The 14,555-nt window shown below is 52.4% G+C and overlaps 1 pseudogene; it reads right to left on the bottom strand.

Annotated features, from left to right (window-relative positions):
* Positions 1-3,967: 3,967 nt before the first annotated feature.
* LOC142467427 (thioredoxin reductase-like selenoprotein T) overlaps positions 3,968-14,555 on the bottom strand; it is a 30,231-nt pseudogene continuing 19,643 nt past the window's right edge.

Here is a 14,555-nt window from a genome sequence, read left to right on the forward strand (position 1 = left end):
GTGTGAGATATAGTCTCAAGCTTGTTCTGATGTCTACAGCATAAGACTCCATGGGAGATACTACAGCACGTTAAAGCTGCAGTTCAGTCAATATCCTGCATGTGTGTTTTTTTTTAATAAATCAGTTCTGTACTAAGAAAAAATACTTTTAGCATTTTGTTTAAAAAAAAAAAAAAAACAACTTTGAAAGACCGATTTTCTTGTATTCTATTTTAACAAGCATGTTTGTTCCTATAGCAACCATTTACATTCCCCAGATCTAAAGATGTCGCCAAACTTCGCCGATCAATAGACGGAGAACGAAGTGACCGGCAGCTATGCAGTTCTTTAGGTACGTAGTGTAACGAACGGGGAGTCACGCCGCTCTCAGCGTGCTCCCCACTTACCTGCAGCTCTGCCAGGGCTTCCCGCGTCTCACACGGATCCCTCCGCCAGGACGCCGAGCTCCGTTTCCTCTGTGCGCGCGCACGTCAGTCCTCTTCTTCTGCTCTCAGGTCTGGGCGCGTGCCCTCTCACACGTCCACAGGCGCAGCCACACGGAGGCGCACCAGCCTCTTAAAGGCACAGTACCTATTTCCATTGCTGCAATCAAATGCAGCCTTATTACTGGGCTCTATAGCTCCTCCTCCAGGAGTCCTTCTGGACCTATCCCTGTCACAGCCTGGCCCATCTACACCCCCCCACCTGGCTACGCTGCCATTGGATCCTCTCACCTATTTATACCTGACAGGTTCACTGACTCATCGGCTGAGCATAGAACCAGTTGTTCTCATCACTCTCTGCCTCCCTAGTCCTGTCTTGTTTTGCAGTCTTCCTCGTGTACCGAACCGGCTTCCTCTACGACTATCTGCACCTCTGGCATCCCGAACTTGGCATACGGCAATACGTCTCTCTGCACCTCTGGCACCCCGAACCCGACAAACGGTAAACGATTACGTCTCTCTCTCTCTAACCCCGGACTTGGCTAACAGCACCCTCTACCATCCGTACCTCTCCGCCCCGACTCGGACTCCCAGACCACTCTACTCTCAAGACGTGCCCTCGTGGCTGTGGGTGGCGTTATATCCTATCCCACCTCAGCACCGTGGTCCCGCCTCGTTTGTGGTGAGCTCGTCCTGACACGTAGACATTGCCCACCTGAAACTATTGAAGTTAAAAAAAAAAAAAACGGGAGCTTGAACTGCAGCTTTAACATGTGCAGCTTAGAGGAGAGAAGGGATCCGATTTAAACTTTCACATATATAAAGGGCTTCAGCAAAGTACAGGAGGGAAGCATACTCCAAAGGGTTGGGCTAGAACAAGGTCATTCTCTGAAGCTGGAGGACGGCAGACTAAGGGGCAATGTGAGGAAGTACTTCACGGAAAGGGTGGTGGATCCATGGAATAGCCTCCCAGCAGAGGTGGTGGGGGAAAATACAGTAAGGGAATTGAAGCGTGCTTGGGATAGACATGAGGCTGGCCTAAATACGAAAGGAAGCCAAGGGTTATATAGGGTCTGAAATTTTACAGCAGACATGGTGGGCCGAGTGGTTTTTATCTGCCGTCAAAAGTTATGTTTCTATGATTGACCGATGCCCCTTCTGGGTACAGATGTGATGAATGAGGCAATAAGCATCTTTTTTTAGGAACTGGTTCTAGTGGAAGGAGTGATCAATTAGAAAAGTGGGGATGGTCACAAGGCCCCTTCTTCCCACCCAGTTTCATTTTGTTTAATAATTTAGCGCTGACCAAATCCATGCAACCCTGCAGAGACTTTAGATTGGCAACCTATATGCCCTCCTATAACAAGCTACAACAAAACCGTCACTTAAAGCTGCCGACCTCTTATTGGGCTTAACCAAGATAACATTGCGTTCACTTTCACCTGCCTCTTTCCAACTCCCACCACCGGTGCTGGAATTAAATAACCAACACAATCCTCTTCTCTGGGCTCCCAACCCCCCCCCCCCCCCCGCCCCACCCCGGATTGTGCAGAGCCGGCGGAAGAGAGGAAGGGAGAAACTCTTTGAGGTGACATAGTGGGCAGCCACCAATCCATGTCCTTCCTCCCCCATTTAAACCCTGGGCAAATAAAAATTGACGGTATAACTTGTATTTAAACCATACCAAGCCCACATATACCGTATACAAATTATATCTTGGTATTTGAACATTTTTCTGGGCATTTTTCCCCCCAATTACACTGGCCAAGGCAATGTAATACGGAAGCCAGCTATAGAATATGTTTGGTATGGCTCGTTTTCTCGTCATCTGATTGGTCAGACACAGCTTCCTTAATAATGTGTAATAATGACGGGATATCAATATATTCTCCCTTCCAGATTTTCTCTTTTACTACCAAATAGGGGAATGTAGACACAAAGGGCCTTCACACACAACAGGTTGCAGGGGTACACACCACTGGATCCGTTACTCAGCTGCCTACTCTCCACTACACAGGAAGGGGCTCAATCTCGACTGGAGTAGAAGAGCTCCTGCGATCGCTGGAGTCGGGAAAAACGTCTCTGGAGGCTGAAGTGTCTTGGGTGGAGTGGAACAGGATTTTACTCAGCCCAGCAAATACCACTCACTAGCATCTGGCGGACCAGTAGATGGGCCAGCCACCGAGGATCCAGGTTGCCTCCACCATGCTTCGCCGGCTCCCTTATCGCGGACAAGAGTCCTTCCAATGCCTCCCCCTCACTGCGGCTTTGAGTAGACATTGCAAATGAATATGCTACGTCGCCATGGTAGACTTCTAACCTAGCTACTTGTAGCTGTCAATAAACGTGTCTATTCCAGATCCACCTGCTGACTAAAATCGCCTAAAAAAGCCAACAACCGCAAAAACGGACAAATACGTAGCTACTCCTCAACATTCCCGGCTACCTTGGTGGCAGGTATCTTGCCCAGACACTGGACCCAGCCAATTGGCTACACCGCCGGGAAAAGCTTGCTGTGGAGAACGGGTACATGGTCAAATTACCCCCTCGGTGCCCCTTCTGGGCTACAGTCCTTGTGAGAAGTCTCTGTCAGCATCCTCCATGTGCTCACCTGCACTGCTTGTATCTTCTCCGTTCGAGCCAGCAGTGAGGGCAGCAGCCTCCCGACTTCTTACCGTGAGGTCTCCCAGCCTCTACGGTGGATCCATTTATTTAAACAGGGTTTGGCTGCTCCCTGCACTACACGGCAGAGCTTGGCCACTGCCTGCGTCCCACACAGTCTGTAGGATGGGGTTATAGGGAGCAGTGTGAACCCTGCAGTCTGTAAGGTGGGGTTATAGAGAGAAGTGAGACCCCCGCAGTCTGTAGGGTGGGGTTATAGGGAGCAGTGTGATCCTTGCAGTCTGAAAGATGGGGTTATAGGGAGCAGTGTGATCCCCACGGTCTGTAGGGTGGGGTTATAGGGAGCAGTGTGATCCCCACAGTCTGCAGGATGGGGTTATAGGGAGCAGTGTGATCCCCACAGTCTGTACGGTGGGGTTATAGGGAGCAGTGTGATCCCCACAGTCTGTAGTGTGGGGTTATAGGGAGCAGTGTGATCCTTGCAGTCTGAAAGATGGGGTTATAGGGAGCAGTGTGATCCCCACAGTCTGTAAGGTGGGGTTATAGGGAGCAGTGTGATCCCCACAGTCTGCAGGATGGGGTTATAGGGAGCAGTGTGATCCCCACAGTCTGCAGGGTGGGGTTATAGGGAGCAGTGAGACCCCCGCAGTCTGTAGGGTGGGGTTATAGGGAGCAGTGATACCCCCGCAGTCTGCAGGGTGGGGTTATAGGGAGCAGTGTGTCGTCGCAGTCTGTAGGATAAAGTTAGAGTGAGCAGAGTGACCCTGCAGTCTGTAGGATGGGGTTATAGGGAGCAGTTGGTCCCGCAGTCCATAGGATGGGGTATTGACAGATAACACTAGTACTAAAGGTATAAGTTTATTAGCTTCCAAGGTGCCATATTCATTCCTCCCCACCACACCTTACCCCCCCCCCTCCCCCCTCCACTCACACCCCTCCCCCCATCTCTCTCTCTGGAAGAAGCTCCGAGCTGCACTCACTTAATGGGTTTTCAGTGCAACCTTTCATATATCCAAAGAGGGAGAGGGGGGAGAGGGAGAATAGGGGGGAAGAGAGGGAGAATGGGGAGTGAGGAGGGAGAAAAGGGGTGGGGCAGAGGAGGGAGAAATGAAGGGAGGGAGAGATGAAGAAATTGGGGGGGAAAGAGAGGGAGAAAGGGGGAATGAGATAGGGCGGAGGGGCGAGAAGAGAAAGAGGGAAACAGACAGGTTACAGGGGCATTTCCATCCCTCGCCCTCCTTCACCCTTCCCATGGTCGCTCTACCCATGTTACACCCCCCAAGGGGGGTTCTGCTCTCCTCCCCTCATCGGTTTAATCTGCATCTGAGTCTCCAGAATGTGTAGAAGCTCCTTAACATCCGGAACAAAACCAACCTCCAACTTAGACCAGATAGGGATATCTGTGAGAGGAGAGAGGGGGGAGAGAGGAGAGAGAGGGGGTGTGAGAGGAGGGAGGAGAAGATACAGAGGGGGGGGGGAATATACAGAGAGGAGAGAAAGGGGGTCGGGAGAGAAAAGAGAGGGGGGCGGGAGAGGAGAGAGAGGGGGGCGGGAGAGGAGAGAGAGGGGGGCGGGAGAGGAGAGAGAGGGGGGCGGGAGAGGAGAGAGGGGGGGGGCAAGAGAGGAGAGAGAGGAGAGAGAGGGGGGCGGGAGAGGAGAGAGAGGGGGGCGGGAGAGGAGAGAGAGAGGAGAGAGAGGGGGCGGGAGAGGGGGCGGGAGAGGGGGCGGGAGAGGGGAGAGAGGGGGGCGGGAGAGGAGAGAGAGGGGGGCGGGAGAGAGAGAGGAGAGAGAGGGGGGCGGGAGAGAGAGAGGAGAGAGAGGGGGCGGGAGAGAGAGAGGAGAGAGAGGGGGGTGGGAGAGAGAGAGGAGAGAGAGGAGGGGGGGCGGGAGAGGAGAGAGAGGGGGGCGGGAGAGGAGAGAGGGGGGCGGGAGAGGAGAGAGGGGGGCGGGAGAGGAGAGAGAGGGGGCGGGAGAGGAGAGAGAGGGGGGCGGGAGAGGAGAGAGAGGGGGGCGGGAGAGGAAGAGAGGAGGGCGGGAGAGGAAGCGAGGGGGGCAGGAGAGGAAGAGAGGGGGGCGGGAGAGGAGAGAGAGGGGGGCGGGAGAGGAGAGAGCGTGGGTGAGAGGGAGGGGGGAGAAGATACAGAGGGGGGAGAAGATACAGAGGAGAGAAAGGGGGTCAGGAGAGAAGAGAGGGGGGGGCGGGAGAGGAGAGAGGGGGTCGGGAGAGGAGAGAGGGGGGCGGGAGAAGAGAGAGAGAGGAGAGAGCGGGGGCGGGAGAGGAGAGAGAGGAGAGAGGGGGGCGGGAGAGGAGAGAGGAGAGAGAGAGAGAGGAGAGAGAGGGGGGCGGGAGAGAGAGAGGAGAGGGGGGGTGGGAGAGAGAGAGGAGAGAGAGGGGGCGGGAGAGGAGAGAGAGGGGGCGGGAGAGGAGAGAGAGGGGGCGGGAGAGGAGAGAGGGGGCGGGAGAGGAGAGAGAGGGGGGCGGGAGGAGAGAGAGGGGGCGGGAGAGGAGAGAGAGGGGGCGGGAGAGGAAGAGAGGAGGGCGGGAGAGGAAGAGAGGGGGGCGGGAGAGGAAGAGAGGGGGCGGGAGAGGAGAGAGAGGGGGGCAGGAGAGGAGAGAGAGGGTGCGGGAGAGGAGAGAGAGGGGGTGTGAGAGGAGGGGGGAGAAGATACAGAGGGGGGAGAAGATACAGAGGAGAGAAAGGGGGTCAGGAGAGGAGAGAGAGGGGGCGGGAGAGGAGAGAGGGGGGCGGGAGAGGAGAGAGGGGGGCGGGAGAGGAGAGAGAGGGGGGCGGGAGAGGAGAGAGATGGGGCGGGAGAGGAGAGAGACAGGAGAGAGGGGGTTGGGAGAGAGAGAGGAGAGAGAGGGGGCGGGAGAGAGAGAGGAGAGAGGGGGGCGGGAGAGAGAGAGGAGAGAGAGGGGGCGGGAGAGGAGAGAGAGGGGGGCGGGAGAGGAGAGAGAGGGGGGCGGGAGAGGAGAGAGGGCGGGAGAGGAGAGAGAGGGGGCGGGACAGGAGAGAGAGGGGGCGGGAGAGGAGAGAGAGGGCGGGAGAGGAGAGAGAGGGGGGCGGGAGAGGAGAGAGAGGGGGGCGGGAGAGGAGAGAGAGGGGGGCGGGAGAGGAGAGAGAGGGGGCGGGAGAGGAGAGAGAGGGGGCGGGAGAGGAGAGTGGGAGAGGAGAGAGGGGGGCGGGAGAGAGAGGGGGCGGGAGAGAGAGGGGGCGGGAGAGGAGAGAGAGGGGGCGGGAGAGGAGAGAGAGGGGGCGGGAGAGGAGAGAGAGGGGGTGGGAGAGGAGAGAGAGGAGAGAGAGGGGGCGGGAGAGGAGAGAGAGGGGGCGGGAGAGGAGAGAGAGGGGGCGGGAGAGGAGAGAGAGGGCGGGAGAGGAGAGAGAGGGGGCGGGAGAGGAGAGAGAGGGGGCGGGAGAAAAGAGAGAGGGGGCGGGAGAGGAGAGAGAGGGGGCGGGAGAGGAGAGAGAGGGGGCGGGAGAGGAGAGAGAGGGGGCGGGAGAGGAGAGAGAGGGGGCGGGAGAGGAGAGAGAGGAGAGCGGGAGAGGAGAGCGGGAGAGGAGAGAGAGGGGGCGGGAGAGGAGAGAGAGGGGGCGGGAGAGGAGAGAGGGGGCGGGAGAGGAGAGAGAGGGGGCGGGAGAAGAGAGAGGGGGCGGGAGAGGAGAGAGAGGGGGCGGGAGAGGAGAGAGAGGGGGCAGGAGAGGAGAGAGAGGGGGCGGGAGAGGAGAGAGAGGGGGCAGGAGAGGCGGGAGAGGAGAGAGAGTAAAAATGTATAGTCTGTTATTGTTAAAAATCTTTGGTGCTTCATAGGAGGGCAGGGCTGTGTGGGGTGTGTGGGAGGCTTAGCAGGGCTGTGTGGGAGGCTCCGTAGGGCCGTGTGTGGTGGGAGGGGTGTGGGAGGCTTAGCAGGGCTGTGTGTGTGTGGGGGGGGATTAGGGGGTTAGGAGGCTCCGTAGGGCTGTGTGTGTACTGGGGGGGGGATGTGGGAGGCTCCGCCGGGCTGTGTGGGGGGGGGAGGTGAGGCTCCGCAGAGCTGTGTGTGGGGATGTGGGAGGCTCCGCAGAGCTCTGTGTGTGGGGATGTGGGAGGCTCCGCAGAGCTCTGTGTGTGGGGATGTGGGAGGCTCCGCAGAGCTCTGTGTGTGGGGATGTGGGAGGCTCCGCAGAGCTCTGTGTGTGGGGATGTGGGAGGCTCCGCAGAGCTCTGTGTGTGGGGATGTGGGAGGCTCCGCAGAGCTCTGTGTGGGGATGTGGGAGGCTCCGCAGAGCTCTGTGTGTGGGTATGTGGGAGGCGCCGCAGAGCTGTGTGTGTGGGGATGTGGGAAGCTCCGCAGAGCTCTGTGTGTGGGGATGTGGGAGGCTCCGCAGAGCTCTGTGTGTGGGGATGTGGGAGGCTCCGCAGAGCTCTGTGTGTGGGGATGTGGGAGGCTCCGCAGAGCTCTGTGTGTGGGGATGTGGGAGGCTCCGCAGCGCTGTGTGGGGATGTAGGAGGCTCCGCAGAGCTCTGTGTGTGGGTATGTGGGAGGCTCCACAGAGCTCTGTGTGTGGGGATGTGGGAGGCTCCGCAGCGCTGTGTGTGGGGATGTAGGAGGCTCCGCAGAGCTCTGTGTGTGGGGATGTGGGAGGCTCCGCAGAGCTCTGTGTGTGGGGATGTGGGAGGCTCCGCAGAGCTCTGTGTGGGGATGTGGGTGGCTCCGCAGAGCTCTGTGTGAGGGGATGTGGGAGGCTCCGCAGAGCTCTGTGTGTGGGGATGTGGGAGGCTCCGCAGCACTGTGTGTGGGGATGTGGGAGGCTCCGCAGTGCTCTGTGTGTGGCGATGTGGGAGGCTCCGCAGTGCTCTGACCATTGTACAGGATCTCGAAGGCTCCAGTGGAAAGACAGAAATTCTCCAACATGTTGGACACGAAGAAAATCATCAGACAGGAGAAGACCTAAGAGGGGAGAGGAGGGGGGAGAGGAGGGGAAAGATGAGAGGAGAAGAGGGGAGAGAGGAGATGTGACATCATTAGAGATCGGTGAACCTTTTGCCGATATTTGAATTTGCCGTGAATATGGCGTTTCTTTGCGGCTTGGGGAGGGAGCGGGAGAGAGAGAGACCGATTTTAGTCTAGTCCCAAGTGCTACGTATATCCCCTTAAACACACCAGTATATATCACGCGGAGAGACACCTATGCACAAAAGAAGCACACCTGAGATACCAGGTAAATATGCTAATAGGATATGCAAAGTATATGGTAATTACTCCTATTAGCATATCTCCCAGGTATCCCAGGTGTGCTACTGTTTGTGCGTAGGTGTCTCTCCGCGTGTGTTTCTCTCTCAATTTGCTAATCAAATTTTGTTCAAAAAACAGCAATGAATTTACGGCTTCAGTTTTTGACACATTGGCCTAAATCACTGTGACGTCGTGATCATCTCGCCATTACTGTGATACTGTCATCACAACATTAGAGACTTCATCACTGTGACATCACAGCACAATTACATCAGTGACAACACAGGACTGTGGCATCACAATGACATCACTTAACGCCACACAGTGACATCATAGTCTGAAATCATCATCTGTATAGCATGCTAACACCACACCCCGTTATGATGGCATTACATTGCTCAGATGACATCACTCACCTTGTTGTTCTGGCCCCAGGTCCAGATGGCAGGGGTTGTGGCTTCGAGGGCCGGGAACGGGTCGTAACCGGTGAGAACCAAACCCAGGAGGAGGAGCTTAATCACGGACAGGCCAGATGCAGAGTGTCTGGGGTGGAGTCAGAGAGAAGGGGCGGCGTCAGAGAAAAGAGGAGGGGCTGAAATTTAAACAGGAGGGCAGGCAGAGGAGGCGGGGTTTCTCACCTGTGCAAAAAGGGGGAACAGAGAGTGAGGGGAAGGAGAGACGGAGAGTGAGGGGGGAGAGACAGAGTTAGGGGGGAGAGACAGAGAGTGAGGGGGGGAAGAGACAAGAGAGTGAGGGGGGAAGAGACAAGAGAGTGAGGGGGGGAAGAGACAGAGAGTGAGGGGGGGAAGAGACAGAGAGTGAGGGGGGGAAGAGACAAGAGAGTGAGGGGGAAGAGACAGAGAGTGAGGGGGAAGAGACAGAGTGAGGGGGGAAGAGACAGAGAGTGAGGGGGGAAGAGACAGAGAGTGAGGGGGAAGAGACAGAGAGTGAGGGGGAAGAGACAGAGAGTGAGGGGGAAGAGACAGAGAGTGAGGGGCTTCTCCCCTGTACAAGATGTGGGACAGAAAGAGACGGTGGAGGTGTTTGGGCAGGTAGGGGAGGTGGGCTTTCTCACCTGTACAGGGGGCGTGGCAGGTAGAGAGGGGACAGGGCAGTTAGAAGGGGTGGGGCTTCTTACCTGTACAGGGGGTGGGGCAGATAATTCTCCCCCTGGATCTGCAGATCTGGGTAAATCTGTTGCACGGTGCGGGAGTACTCCTCATACACACGGCGGTGCCCTCAGGACACACTGTGGGGTGACAATGTAACACAGCATGTCACAAATACACACAATGACCCAATGTAACAATACATCACTACACACCATGTAACACAACTGTACGCAATGTAACAACCCATCACAGCTACATACCGTATACACACACACAGTAACACAACGACACACAATATAAGAGGGAAATCTGACGCGGAACAAACCGGTGCACAGCAAGAAAAATGGCACCGGCTGGACGTGATCTCAGAGAAAAAAGCATTATTATACTAAACGAACAAACATGGGGAACAGATAAGTCCTCCGACGCGTTTCACACAGCGTAGGTGCTTTATCAAAGAGTGACTGTGCTGGAGTGTATCGTTATAGAACGGACCCCGGCGGAGATGTGAGCCAGGAAGTGAGTGGAGGTAATGTGTCAGTCACTCTCAGGTGAGACAAATGTTTGAAAGAAAATCAAATTGATTGAAGAGTTTGCCTATGTCCCCATGTCTCAGTGACAAATCATTTGAAAGCAAATATATACAAAGTCGCAACACATGAACAATAACTAAATGGGGGGGGGGGGAAATGTTGTGGAAAAAGACACAAATGATTAAATATCGTGAGAAATTATAAATATAAACAACATAAATAGAATACATGTAATGTATGGGGACTTGGATAATGCCCTTTCACGTAAAGAAGCAAAATGGATCTATACGTTAGGCACACAATCCCCCAAAGGTCTCAATGAAGGCTTTGCACATTCAGCCTTCTTATAGCATATGGGAAACAAAAAATAAAAAAGCGCAAGGCCCATAGAGTAGTATGATTATGTTTATAAGCAATTAAAAACGGTTATAAACACTTACAACAATGTAGTTGGTACAGGCACTTCGGTACTAAGATTAGACCGCAGGAACAGAGGCACTTTACTCGTCTGTTTGTCAGGGTTTGTATGAGTCCTTGCCCTCCTCCTCTCGATCGGCGAACTCCTTCACTTCCGCGTCAGGTGACTCTTGACGTCGGCGTGTGTCATCGATCGGGGGTTGAACTACGGGCGGTCATCAGCTACCTCTCCAAACACGGCGGTCAGGAAACTCTGCAATCTGTGTCTTCCCAGCAACTTAGTGTAGGTTCCCAACACTCACTAGCAACCAGAGCAATGTCAGCCCTACGCGTTTCGAGAACTGTGTTCTCTTCGTCAGGGGCACTGTCATTGCTGGTTGCTTCTTATAGCATATGTTCACATATAGGTAGTTGTCTCAGTTAAGAGATTTCATTAATATCTGCATACCACTATGACTGCTATAATTTATCCACTTGGCTTTATGAGCTATACACCCTGTGTATATAGTTATGTAAATAATATCCGGACATCTTGTGATTTTTATAACCGTTTTATTTTATTCAAGTATTTCCTTTTGCTTGACACTTTTTTAATTCATGCGGACTTGCAGGGTGCCGGGTGTTTGTTTACCTCGTCCATGACTGGTTCCGAAGATCGCGCGAGACGAATAAAAATTCACTCACCTGTGTTCGTGTGACTGTCATGGCAACCATTAGGTATAAATCGCCGGCTCCTGCAGAGCACCACCCACCCCCGAAGAAGTGCCATTCATGGAATGAAACGCGCGTCGGGTGACATCGTGAGCGCGACTGAGGTGGCAGCTTCGGTTTGCAATCAGTTGGAAGATTTCATACATTAGTAATTATAATACCAACTAGGAAGCGACATTTTGTTGTGGGACGATTTAGGCAGCCGCTAGTTGAGACAGCTTTGGACATGAGTTTATAGGCGCAGGTCTGTGGCGGTTTTTCCTACGTGTCATTCACTGTGTACCAAGCTTTTAGATTAATATACCTTTTATGTACACTATGATGTTAGGAGTCTATGGTACATGTTAACACTGCCTCTTATATGGTGGTCGTGTCTTTTCAGCTGATACTAATACCTCAGCAAGTTAAACTTTGATGTGAGCCAAATGAGGTAAGCACTAGTTGAGACAGACTTGGGTATCACTCATGATTGTGTGTGACAGCCGTTACCAGTGATTACCACCATGTGCACCGAGATCAGACTTCCAAATAAGAAATGTGCACTCTGAAGATTTATAGATAACTGTATGAATAGACCTCCTATGGCAGGTCCATGTCTCTATATGTAGTACATATGCTTTAGCAAGCTAAACTATGTTGTGGGCCAATTTAGGCAAACATTAATTGAGAGAGATTTAGAGGTCTTTAGTTATATGTTTGCCTATATAAGACCACTAGCACTTTGCCAGTTTACATCTCAGCTTTGAGCAACTTCTATTATACACTAGCATTGATGTTTGCACAGCGGGTGGGTGTTATTATATGACTCACAGCTTACATCGGATCCAATACGTCTATTTTTCAATAATTGTTATGAGCCAAGTTATTAGCCATTGTAGACAATTTTGAGGTGAGCCAGAATATTTATGTCATCATCTGACTACGGTGCTCGCCAAGTCTGTACAATCAGACATCAGTATAAACAGTTAACTACTTTATTTGTCACTACTTTATAAAGTGGTGGTTTGCACAACAGACGGATTCTACAGTGCCCCAATTAATTACTGCAGATATTGAGTGTATCTAGAGGAAGTACTTCTATGGAGTAGGCATACTGCAGGATATTAACACCGATGCAGTATTGTGCTTTGCTCTGGAATAGGCAGTGGTGCTTGTCAAGCATTACTTATGTCCGTTGTCTGTGTTTCAAATATACCTTTGACAGTGGTTATTATTAAGGTCATTTATCAGGATACCTCACTACACAACAATTTTTCACATAGTGTGAAAGGTTAGCAGGAATCATCATATACCTATAGAGTTTGTATACTTTTAAATGACAGCGTATACAATTTCAACTCTATGATGGGTTAACAGATTGCTCAGCGCTCTAACTTGGTTTTTAATTCGCCGTGTTTATAGTTCTTCAGTTCATATAATTAATAAAATGTATTTATTTTTGATATTAGTAGAGTAGTGGGCGTCTATTAGGGTCTTCTCTCCGTCGTGCTGTCTCCCCCCCATTTTAAGCACACACACCATTTATATACAGAGCCCCGACGGTTATACGCATACGCCATTCATACAGTGCTCCCCCCTTTTATACGCACACACACCTCATTTATATATAGTGCTTCTCTCGTTTATACGCAGACCCCATTTATATACAGTGCTCCCCCTATTTATACGCACACCCCATTTATATACAGTGCTCCCCAGGTATACGCACACCCCATTTATATACAGTGCTCCCCCTATTTATACGCACACCCCATTTATATAGTGCTCCCCATGTATACGCACACCCCATTTATATACAGTGCTCCCCCTATTTATACGCACACCCAATTTATATACAGTGCTCCCCCTATTTATACGCACACCCCATTTATGTACAGTGCTCCCCCTATTTATACGCACACCCCATTTATATACATTGCTCCCCCTATTTATACGCACACCCCATTAATATACAGTGCTCCCCCTATTTATACGCACACCCCATTAATATACAGTGCTCCCCATGTATACGCACACCCCATTAATATACAGTGCTCCCCATGTATACGCACACCCCATTTATATACAGTGCTCCCCCTATTTATACGCACACCCCATTTATATACAGTGCTCCCCCTATTTATACGCACACCCCATTTATATACAGTGCTCCCCCTATTTATACGCACACCCCATTTATATACAGTGCTCCCCCTATTTATACGCACACCCCATTTATATACAGTGCGCCCCCTATTTTTACGCACACACCTCATTTATATACAGTGCTCCCCATTTATACGCACACCCCATTTATACAGCGCTCCCTCCATCTATATAGTTCTCCCCCCTTTTCTATATAGTGTTCCCCCGTTTATATACACACACACACCCCGTATATAGACAGAGGTCTCCCCATTTATACGCATGCATCACTGTGCTGTGACGTCACACGGCCCTGGCCATTCTGCCATATGACAACACAACCTGACCCATAGATTAACATCCCCACGATAGCCACGCCCTCTTCGCACAGGGGACCAATGAGAAGCGGCCGTGGAAGCCCTTCCCCCTTCTCACCAGTACAGAAAGCGTAGCCGCGGGCCGGGGCGGAGCAGCGGTCTCTCCTGGGTCTCGACAGGGGCCGGCTGCACCCGATACACGTCCCGCACGGTGAGAGCACAAAACGCTAACAGCACCGACAACAGCGTTACCGGGCTCCACTCCGCCATCTCCAGCCGGTGGTGCGTCACTTCCGCCAACACTGCAACCTGGCTCCTAGAGGCGCTTCCGCCCGGCCTGCGGGGAGAGGTGCCACTTCCGCCCGTCTGAAAGGAGAAGTTAGTTCCGCCCTGAATACGGCTCTAAATAGGATAACTTTATTATTCGTGAACATAATGACAGTGGTGCTGAGGTATTCATGGGCGGTCGTTTTACTCAAACAACGATAGGAAGTGGAGATAATAATAAATACTAGTGAATTTATTTCCAAGAATACTGCCATTGTACAACTTTCCAAAGATGAATAGAAATTCATTACCACCCCCAGGCAGATCCTTCGGCAAATGGCTTAGGCTGCGCTTATAGTGCCAGCGATAGCGACGCGTCAAAACAAATGCATTGCCGCCGGCGCGTGCGCTTATAGTAAGCGTGACGCGACGGAGCGACGGCTTGGTCGCGATCGCTGGAAGTCATCTCAATTTGATTTTTTCACCGACCGTAGCCTGAAGTCGCGTCGCCGGCACTATATGCGCAGCCTAACCAAGTGCAAGTTCAGCGGGGCAGGGACTCATCGTGCCTGCAAACTTCTATGTACAGCGATGCGTACACTGTAAGCGCTATATAAGAATAAAATGCCAGATATTGAGACCGTGTGTGCATACTCTTTCATCCTATGTTAAACACATCTGGGTAATATTACTCTCGCGGATACGATGTTGCTGATTCTTGACACATTACATTATATATCTCTAGATAGAGAGATATTAGATACAGTCTCATCATTTTCAGCTCGCAAGCAACCAGTTATTTTTTTTATTGACCT

Source organism: Ascaphus truei, chromosome 16 (assembly GCF_040206685.1).
Source record: "Ascaphus truei isolate aAscTru1 chromosome 16, aAscTru1.hap1, whole genome shotgun sequence".
NCBI classification, from domain to species: domain Eukaryota; kingdom Metazoa; phylum Chordata; class Amphibia; order Anura; family Ascaphidae; genus Ascaphus; species Ascaphus truei.